Below are 11,130 nucleotides of genomic sequence, written 5' to 3'. Positions count from 1 at the left end.
ATGCTCTGCCATTGGATTCGTTAGATCCTTTTGCTTGTGGCCAAAATGCAAAAATTCAACCCGACACTCAACAGTTCAGCATTTAAATATTTATACAACTTTTTGCAAGTTCATATTCAACAAAAACTAAAAAAGAAAAATAAATGAAATAACAAACAAAAAAGAGAAATTTTTTAAAAAAGCAAATATTTTACACAAATATGCAGTTTCAAGCAGGAAAAAGTTAAGAATGCAGAATGAAGGAGAGAAAAGTGTTTAAATGTGTCGGCAATAATAAGAAATGGCTGCAGCAATGTATGTGCGAAAATACCCTGTAGGGAAATAACAGGTGCAGTTTTCTCTTCAATGCCAAATAAGAACTAATTCGATCTTAACTACATATGTAGATCTTAAACAATTCAAAAGCGTGCTAATAACTCGGCAATACGAGGCATATTTTCTAGTATGGAGAACTTCAAATGTATTATTTTTAAATTTTAAGCCACATGAACAAATAAAATACCGATGAGAAACGACCTACTTAGATCCACACTAAGGAATTTCGAAATAGATCGAAATTATTGAAAATTATAAGTGGTAGATTTGCCATCCAAATTAATAACTTCCAAATTAACTTAGATGCCTGCAATCAATGCTTTCAAGATTTAAATTTCAATAGTACTCTGTATTTTATACATTATACTATGTCTCCACGGCACCAAAATCAAGTTGATTTCGGAAGATTCTTAATTTCAGCCGAAATTAGCTCGAAATTGGCTAATTTCGTTATGTGAAAACTGTTAAACGAAATTAGAAATTCTTCTTAATTTCATCGAAACTGGACCCAAATTATGTGCAATTTACTGAGCGACTCTGTGGTCTATTACAATTTACACAAAATAATCGATGGTCTGCCCGCACTAGCTGTCAAATTTCAAAAACATATGTTTATCTTGAACGTTTTAATTCGGCTGTGGAAAAAAAGCGAAAACAAATGTCATTGGAAATTATGCAAAAGAAGAAGCATAATCGTGTGGACAGGAATGTAGTTTACGAAATCATACTACCGAAATCGTGTGTACCGTGTAGACATAGTATTAGATAATTTCAATATCAATCAAAAATAAAAATTTGATTTTCAAAAAATATTGCACTTTTAAAAAATAATTTTTAGAAAATAGATTTTTTTGTTATATCTTATTTTTTATATTTAATATTTTTCATTGTCATTTATTTCGAAATCTATAGAAAACTAAAAATAACAGTTTTTTCTTGAATTTTTTTCTCATTAATTAGATAGTTTTTTTGAAATTCAGAAAAAATAATGAAATTCAAATACATTTTTTTTAACAATAATATTTTTTCTTCAGTTTTAAAATAATTTTTTAATTACATTTTTACTTCTCATTAATAGGATATCCTTGAAGGGGTCGGAAAAAATTTTATTATAGAAAGCACTTTTTTTGTAAATTATATAGTTTTAGTTAGAGTCCGAAACTGTTCGAAATTGTTTAGAAAAAAATTTGTAAAAAGTCGCAGAATTCTTACTGTTTTAAGGAAATATAGACATCCTCTTGGATAATCTTAGAAAATACATTTTCCCCCATAAATAAAATATCTGTAATTGGAAAAATTTTGCAATTCAAACATTTTTAGAAAATAAAAACATTTTTTTTTCATAGAAGAAGGACCAATATATTATCTTTACGAAATGTAGTCTTTCTTCATAAATGGATATCTTCAACTTTTTTTTTTGGAATTTGGGAAAAGCCATGTATCAAACATGTTTTTGTAAGAAAATGGTATTAATATTTTTCGGTTTAAAGAATATGTTTTTATTGCTTCAAAAAATTTTTGCCAAATAAAAATATTTTTTTGTAAATTTTTTTTTTTTCATAAATTAGATTTCTTTAAAAATGTTTCCAGACTAACTTAGGGTTGACGAATACGTAAGAATAACTCCAATCAGAATCAATTATCTTTCCTACAGGGTACTTATATGCATATATGTATGCGTGAGTATACATGACAATGAAGCCTTTTGGAAAAACTGGCTGATTCGACACAATTGACCGAAAATATGATTTATTAGATATTTCAGGGCGCCGTAAGTGCAGAAACTTATGAAAAAGAAAAAGTACTGCTGGTCGCTGCTGCTGGCGCTACTCTCCACTCAAAAATAACTATTATAAGTTTCGCGTAGTTTTTGAATAATGGAATAGAGAAGGCTTAAATTTATTTATTTTAAATTTAATATTTATAAAATTTCAACTTGTCCATGGTTAATGTTATTTAAATTAAAAAAGTCGCCAAAAGGAGTTAAAGACGCAAAATATGTGTGTATATGCCCTTTTTCGGCTGCGAAAGTCCTCAAACGATATGCTTGGATTTTTAAAGGGTTTTATTTAGCTTGACTTAACAGGGTGGACGGCCGGCCGGCACGAATTTTGTAATTGAAATTTAAGTAACTACCCGATAAGCTACAAGCTTGAAACTTGGAATATAGTTCAGAACCCGATGACAATGCAATAATAAGAAAAAAGCCCCGAAAGGCGGCGCAAGGACCGAGATATTCAAAAAAATCGTATTTGTGGTCCGATTTGTTTCCATATTTGGAACACATAATAAATACATGAATAGAAAGCGACCTATGATGTCCGATTTGGCTCGTATTTGGAACAAATATTAAATACAGTCCGGTAGAAGTGACATCAAAATATTTCGGAGTTCGAGGAGGGACAAGCATACGTGGTGCCGAGTCGAGTCTAGTCTTTGGAAGGATTATGTATTGAGGACTTAGGTTGTAACAAATTGTCAGGAAAGAGTCCTTGTAATAATGAGTCACTAAATGAACTAAATAGAATGAGAAATAATAGGCAATTAAATAAAGGCTAAAAACTTGAAAATAACATAATTAAAAAAAAATTTTAAGTTAAACGGTTTAATTGAAAAGAATACCTACATGAAGTAATAATAATACTAAAAGCTAGAAAATAATTAGGTAGGTCCTAGGTACTGGTCATGACACTACTCATCAATCTAGGGCGTTGATCAGACAATTAAATAAAAGCGTTGCACGCGTCAAATTTCTGTTGATAATCATAAGTAAGACCAACTGAACCTTAATAAGGTTGTGCTACGCCTCACATTTTTAGAAATTTCACGCGCCCAACGCTTTTATTTAATTGTCTGATCAACGCCCTAGATTGATAAGGAGTGTGATGACTAGTACCTAGGATCTACCTAATTATTTTCTAGCTTTTAGTATTATTATTACTTCATGTAAGCATTCTTTTCAATAAAACCGTTTAACTTAAAACATTTTTTTAAATTATTTTATTAAAAATAAGTTCATGTGGATACTGAACCAAAAATAGGCTATAAAGAGAGTAGGATATGTATATATGGGCCCTTGTGTGAAGATAAAGATTACTGACTATAAATATATAAATACATATATACAAATTTGTAAAATGCATTCGAAAACTTTAGAGCCTACAGACGTGATTAATTTTAGTTTCACATTCACATTCACAAGAGCATTTAAAGAACGCCTTGAAAAGTAAATATATAAAATAATTTTATTATTCACAAATACTTACATTCATGCACACATTGTAAATGGTAGAGCATACGTAAACAATCCTTTACATATATTTAAAATCCATACACCAAATAAATATTTATTTTTGAATGCAGCTGGCGATTATTGCTGTCGTTGCGACTTCATCTCTCTACATAGCCAACAGTCACTATGGCCTCCAATCCATCTTAAAGTCTTCAACAGCTTTACTTTACTCATTTGTCCTTGGATCTGGGTAAGCCACTGGCATAAGCAATACAGTGCCGTCTCTTGGAATGCAAAACTTATTCACAGAATTGTTGGCGGCCATTTTCAATTTTACAAAAATAAACATTTCCGAGTAATCACACATACTTACGCACATCTGTTTGGCGTTTAAGTGTTTAAGAGTCATTAATAATTTGCGGAAATTCATTGAAAAATTCTTAAACATGTGATAAACATAAAATATGAAGGAGGAAAAAATGATTTCAATTTCTTTGGTGGATTGCAAATTATTATTTTATCTTAATTATTTTTTGCTCACTTAATCAATACGACAGGCGCTAATTATATGTACTTCCCAAAAAGGAATTACAGAAAAATATTTTCCATACGAGCTTATGTACTTTTCCACTTACTCAAACCAATTTAGAAAGCAGTTTTCACACTCCAGCAGAATCACTTCTAACACAGGGGGGTTTAATATGCGCCCATAAAAAGAAGGCATTGGATACTAATTCAGGGCTGCATTTCGAATGTCTTCCAATTCGTTTTTTTTTTTACTCTTTTCCTTTCTGTTAAAACGAGAAATCTTGTCAGAACCGAGTACTTTTTCAGAACCGAGTAATTGTTCGGATCCAGATTCTTTCAGAAGCGGATACCTTTTCAAATTCGGATACTTCGGATCGGAAAAAGTGCACGGTTCGGTATCCGGTTTCTGAACCGGATACTTTTCGCATCCAGGTACTGTCAGAACCGGATACTTTTTCTAATTCGGATAATTTGGATCGGAAAAAGTACACGGTTCTAAAAAAAAGCTTCGGATATGGTCCTAAAAAGTAAGCGGACCCAAAGCTTACTTTTTAGAACCGGGTGGTTTTTCCGATCTGTTTACTTAAACGGGTTTTTAAAGGCAAAGTTCTTTTTCGTATCCAGGTACATTTTTAGCGGTGGATACACTGGTGGGGTAGATATCCTCATTAATTGGCGAATAACGGCCTAAGCGATTTTAGCCGTCTTGTAATAAGACCCTGCTTTTCGAAAACGGGTTCCAATGGAGAGCACCAAGAAAGGACATGTCTTCCCCCACCTGGCCCTTCCAACTCAGTGGAGGTCTGCCCTTTTCTGTGGTTTTTTAGCGGAGAGTCTTTGGGCTTATATTCACTGAAATATCTTCATATCTGCGTAAAGCTCATACAGCTCATCATTGTATGTATCTTCTGCGATATTCGTGATCCTCCATGATTCCGCGCCATACACCAGGACAGGTTTGATGAGCAACTTGTAGATCATCATTATTGTTCGAGAGGTGAACTTTACTTTTCAGTTGTCTATTAAGCTAACTTTTGAGTTCCACACAGGTTCTTGTGTTGAAGTTCCTATGTACAGAGATCATTTCTGTAACTTAATAGTTTAGCTCGAAAAAGTTTCTGATGATCCATGCTGATAGCCGCGACTAAGAATGAATTATATGGAACTTCAAGATTGAATTTCGTGGTCCGCGGGCCTTCTGAAACTTGATATTGTTACGAATATTAGCAACACCAAGGGGTACTGTCATCTCTAAGCCGATGCTAAGACTGATTTGTATGCACATCCATAAATCAATCATTATGTATCTACATAAACGAATCAATCATTAGGTCTGCACATATGTACGTACACGCAGCGGAGAAGCAACGCACAAACACATGCAGATATCTTATCTGAGATATGAAATTATAATTGTGGAAGTGTCGCTCACAAACACACGCGCATATGAGAGCTATACACGTACATCTGTAGTTATAATTATAACAGATAACCAACTAGTAGATTCTAGAACAGAAGCGCCATGCAACGTGAAAATCAAACAGTATAAAAGCAGCAATAGTAGAGGCGCTACAGTCAGTTTTGATTAAGCACGCTATCTGTCGAGCAAAAGTAGAGTTATTTATTGTGAAGTACTTTAATAAAGACCATTTTGCATTACTGAACAGTGGTGTTATTTATTCGAACTTAGCAGAAGGTTGCAAATAAGAGGATTTGCACTAAATTCTTTACAATATATAAGGACTTGATCGCAGATATAGCTTTTGCGTGTCTCCTCGGCATCTCCCATTTTCGAGAGCATTTCTTACGTCTAAAATTTGCCTGAACTTTTGATATTGCTTTGCTGTGCTTATTCTAAGCTGGTAATAACTTTTTTGATTGTGTCTAAAGTGCATTTTCCAGCCCGGAATCTATGTTGCCTAGGTATGTAGTTTGCATCTTGTTCTAAAGCGTATGCAATACGTACTTTTAGGAGCCCTTTTTTTTAGGTAGATGTGGTTGTCAAACGGTTTCGTTCAGTCCTATGCTAAACATCAAGAAATATACTTCTGCCAAATTGCAAAATAATATCAATGGAATTTTTATGTACGGCTAATGAACTTTTTCTTTTAAATATGGATGGTGCCACGCCCATTTTTCCAAGTTTCTATTTTGCGTCATAAAGTCTACACAAACATCAAGTTCCACAACTTTATCTACCCTTGGTCTGGAATTATCGCATTCTCTCTAATTTTCGAAATTTCCTGGTGGGCGTGGTTAATAGCTCGCTTTCACCCATTTTCAATAACAATCTATTCTTTCTCCAGATTAGCCAGTGTACGAAATTCGGACGAACGAATAGATTGACGGACGAACGGACATGGCTCTATTACAACCTTTTTCTGCTCTAAAAAATTTTATATTATGAAGTTTTTAACACGCTTTTATTAGCTTGGCCTGTATCTATGTAACGGAATCTTTGAGCTTAATTCTCACCGGTTTTTAGAAGTCTGATTAATTTGAAACTTTGCATACGTATCAAGGACCGATGACAATGCATTAATGTGATGGTGTGGTGACATAAGGTCAACGGCCATGAGGTCAATTGGCCTTATTACCACTTTGAATGGCCATAAGTTTGATGGAAACTTTGTACACGTATCAAGGCTCGATGACAATGCATTAATATGATGGTGCGGCGATATAAGGTAAACGCCCATAAGGTCAATTGGCCTTATTACCACTTTGAATGGCCACTAGTTTGATTGAAACTTTGCACACGTATCATGGCTCGATGAAAATGCATTAATGTGATGGTGTGGTGACATAAGGTCAATGGCCATAAGGTCAATTGGCCTTATTACCACTTTAAATGGCCATAAGTTTGATTGAAACTTTGCACACGTATCAAAACTCGATGACAATGCACTAATGTGATGGTGTGGTGACATAAGGTCAACGGCCATAAGGTCAGTTGGCTTTATTACCACTTTGAATGGCCATAAGTTTGATTGAAACTTTGCACAAATATCAAGGCTCGATGGCAGTGCAATAATGTGATGGTTGGGTGACATAAGGTTAACGGACATAAGGTCAATTGAACTTATGACCACCCAAATGGCCATAGATTTGAAACCTTGCACATTATTTCGAAAAACGCATTCCTTTATTAATGGTAGAAGTGGAAGCATGGCACATCTACGAAAAAGCATACTGGAGCCCTTTTTAACACGCTTTTATTAGCTTGGCCTGTATCTATCTATGTATCTATGTATTCATGTATGTATGTAATGGAATCTGGAGTGGAGCCGAGAGCCCCGGTAATGCAGAGCTCCGAACTCCGTTGCACCTTTTGAAGCATTTTAAGATAGGTACTTTTAGCTAGTCCAGGCCACCAGACCAAGGCACCATAAAGAAGAATCGGGTGCGCAATGGCTGTGTAAATATATTAGGTCACCTTAGGGGAGAATCCCCAGGAGGTGCCAATTGCCCTCTTGCAGGTGAACAGCTCTGCTGCTACCTTCTTGGATCGCTCCACTATATGGTCATTCCCTAACAGCTTCCTATCCAGAATGACTCCCAAATACTTGACTTGATCGCTAAACGCTAAGAACGTATCCCCAATTCTTGGCGGTGTAAGATTTGGTACTTTGTATCTCCTCGTGAAGAGGACAAGCTCGGTTTTATCCGGGTTGACTTCCAAACCTGTGGCGAGTTGTACTACTGGAGCAGCTCCAGGATGTCAGCTGGGTCCGTTGGCGTCACTGGTACCCGGGCTCTAGCGCTTGGTCGTGAGGGGATATCACGCGCCTCCACTACCTTGAGGTGCGCGCCCGGATATACCACCCCTATCAGCGTGACGGCGGCCCTATAGAGGTTTACCGACCTGGCGTCGTCACAGGCAATTAGCTTGACATTGCCCTGGAACCGACCTGCACCGGTGTAAGATGGCGGTGGACCAGGGTTATCTTTCTTAACCTTAACGGCCACCGTAGCGAGCGCGGCCTCGATCCACTTCCACTGTTGTTTCGGGATCCTGCCATCTTCGCTGCTCTCGTCTATAATGCCAATGATCTGCCGACCCTTGGCAATTTCGGTGAAAGACCGCGTCCAGCCTCCCTGCGTCTTGGCCCTTTTCGATGCCGTGGGGTTGGATTCATCCATGGACCGCTGGCGTTTCGATGTTTCTTCACTCTCGACTAAAACTTTTAAAATTACTTGAACTAAAAATTAAAAATAAATAATAGTTTAAAAAACTAAAAAAAGATGCTTTTATAGCTAACCGAACTAAAAAATAGAAAATAATTTTCAATTAAAAAGAGTTTATATAACAGTAGTAGAAGGTAAAACAATCATTTATAGTTAATCACCTCAAAATAAAATTATAATAAAATTTAAGTTATTAACAGAATAATTTAATTCACAGTAAATAGCGTGGGGTGCTTGATATTGAATGTTACAATCATTCTATTGGCAACTATCTCAGAGGAAAGATATGAAATGTAGTCAAATGCACCCCACGCTTTTTACCCTGAATTAAATTATTCTGTTAATAACTTAAATTTTATTATAATTTTATTTTGAGGTGATTAACTATAAATGATTGTTTGACCTTCTACTACTGTTATATAAACTCTTTTTAATTGAAAATTATTTTCTATTTTTTAGTTCGGTTTATAAAAGCGTGTTTTTTAGTTTTTTAAACTATTATTTATTTATTTATCAAGATTCCTTTTTGCCATTACAAACCACCGACTAAAGTTATCGCACCCTGTGTAGGAGTACAACCGGCTATGTACGCGAGACTAAGAATGTTGGTAAATTCTAAAGTTACTCATACGCCATGTTGGCCTACATTTAATTGAACTACATATTTGTTAAAATTCTTCAAAAATTTATTTTTCCAAATGCGCACGCTGATGCACTCTCACATGCCTAAACATGCAAGCATGCAAACATCAACACTTGTTGTTTGTGTTATTTGCGCCCATGTTTGCATTGTTTGGCCTGCTGACGTTAGACGTCGGCAGTGTGTTTGCTTCACATCATTCAAACGCACTTCCCTTGTCAAACTTCCGCTTACGAATTACTTACTTGCTGCATGTTTTCTTGCTATTGTTGTTGCTTCTGCTGCCTTTTGACGTTTTATGTCTCCCACCAACTTCATGTCAACGTCTAACAACTTATTCATATGCCTTATATACTCACTCACATCTGCTTGTTGACCTCTTCTTCTTTTTTCATACGACTGCGGTGATGATGTTTGTTTGTCAATCTGATTATCAACTTACCATAATCCACACGTAACTCAACAGTTGTGGCATTACAATTGGAGTGTATTAAGTTGTTAGCCGATGCCACTTTGGAACGTCTGTCTCAGCATAACTTGCAACAATACATCATTCCTTTGACACGAATGTGTGTGGAAATATTTGCATATCTGTGTGTATGTTTATAAAGATGTGTGCTTTTACATATATTTGGTTACAGTTATTCATGCAAGTGTGATATTGCGGTTATTGAGCTGCTGCTAAGTAAACGATCTCGGGTTGTGCCTGCTGAAACGAACTTTTCATCGAAAATATCTTCACTTTTGGTTTTTGTTTTTTTTTTTTTTAAATAACACTTGTTGAGTATTTGCTTTACTGAGCTATCAGGTAAAATTTAGGTGAAAATTAGTTTACTGTGGCTCGAGTGATAAAAATAAATAATAATTCTCTATGGCACGAGCTCAAGCGCCATTAGCTTGGCGTTAATAGCAATATCCGACGGGTATCGCGAGTGCTATTGATCTTGATAAAACTTTTCTCGCTATGGGTTTGATGCGCTTTGATCCCGACTATTCCACGTAGAACCATAAGGAAGTATGCGATTACAAGAACCTTGTCTACTAAGCTTAGCCCCCTTTCATCATCTCCACTACTACTCCTACGCATTCATATGCTACATATTGCAGTAATAATCCTTATTAGATGCATTACTCATTTCTAGGTTCCATTAATGTTGCACCTTGTTAACTTAACCGCCTGGTATGACTCCGCTGAACCGAAGGGCGGTAGTGATTAATTTGGCTCCTCCTTCATGATTATGATAATTGCACTGAGCAGCTTCATTTCTAGGGATACCTACCTTGCGGTAGACGTCTGCCAAAGAGGTAGTCAAGGACTGCTTTGTTATTTCATTCATCTTCTTGCGAGAACTACGTTGGAGTCTGAGTGGAAGTGAGATTGGAGTGAGTGCGGCAGTGAGATGGGCGTTGGAGAGCGAGCGATGGAAGTAGTGGTAGTGGGAGAGGTAAGGAAAGTGGGAGGCAGATAAATTATATAACGAAATGGGAGATAAATGGGTGGTAGTTGGAGGCGTTGCGAGAGATTTAGTGGTGGGGGAGTCAAAATAGGCTTGGGGGAAGAATAATAGAAGGAAAAAATAAAATGAAATATGAGATAGAAATTAAAAGAAAATAGGACAGTGAGTAAAGAGCAGAAGCAAGCCTTACTTTTTAAATATAGAAAAACCGTCTTATTTCATCGAGCAGGACAAATTCTGCCGGGCACGCTAGTACAAAAAAATAATTGAAAAACGTTACGTTTACGCAATGTTACCCACCTTTACAGGTGGTACAGATAGATTTCATTGGAATTGAATGGTTTTAATAAAACAACGGGCTTATTTTCGCATATAACCGCTTCTTCCCTCAATAACTCCCAACCGATATTCAGGGGGTTGATAAGCGCAATACAAAGCTTTATAGCTTCAAAACTTCCGCAACCCAATTGTCAGCCTCACCTACGCGAGGGCAATTCTGTTACAAATATGAATGTATCATACACATATTTAGCAGGCGAGGCTCTGGCGACCCCAAGTTCCTCATGGAACTGGGGGTGGGTGGGATAGCCTAGAAGATTTGATCTGGTATAAATCGTTCCCAAGATGGTCGCTCTAGAACCTGTTGCTTTGTAACCGGAACGTACCCGTTCTATATCCGGATGAGGACCATCAACATTGATAACACTCCACAAAACTTTCGGGGAATGTCTTTGTCGTTAATACAACAACAACAATAGCAATACGACTTC

Source organism: Eurosta solidaginis, chromosome 4 (genome assembly GCF_040869045.1).
Source record: "Eurosta solidaginis isolate ZX-2024a chromosome 4, ASM4086904v1, whole genome shotgun sequence".
Taxonomy (NCBI): Eukaryota; Metazoa; Arthropoda; class Insecta; order Diptera; family Tephritidae; genus Eurosta; species Eurosta solidaginis.
Note: the sequence above shows the minus strand (reverse complement) of the source record.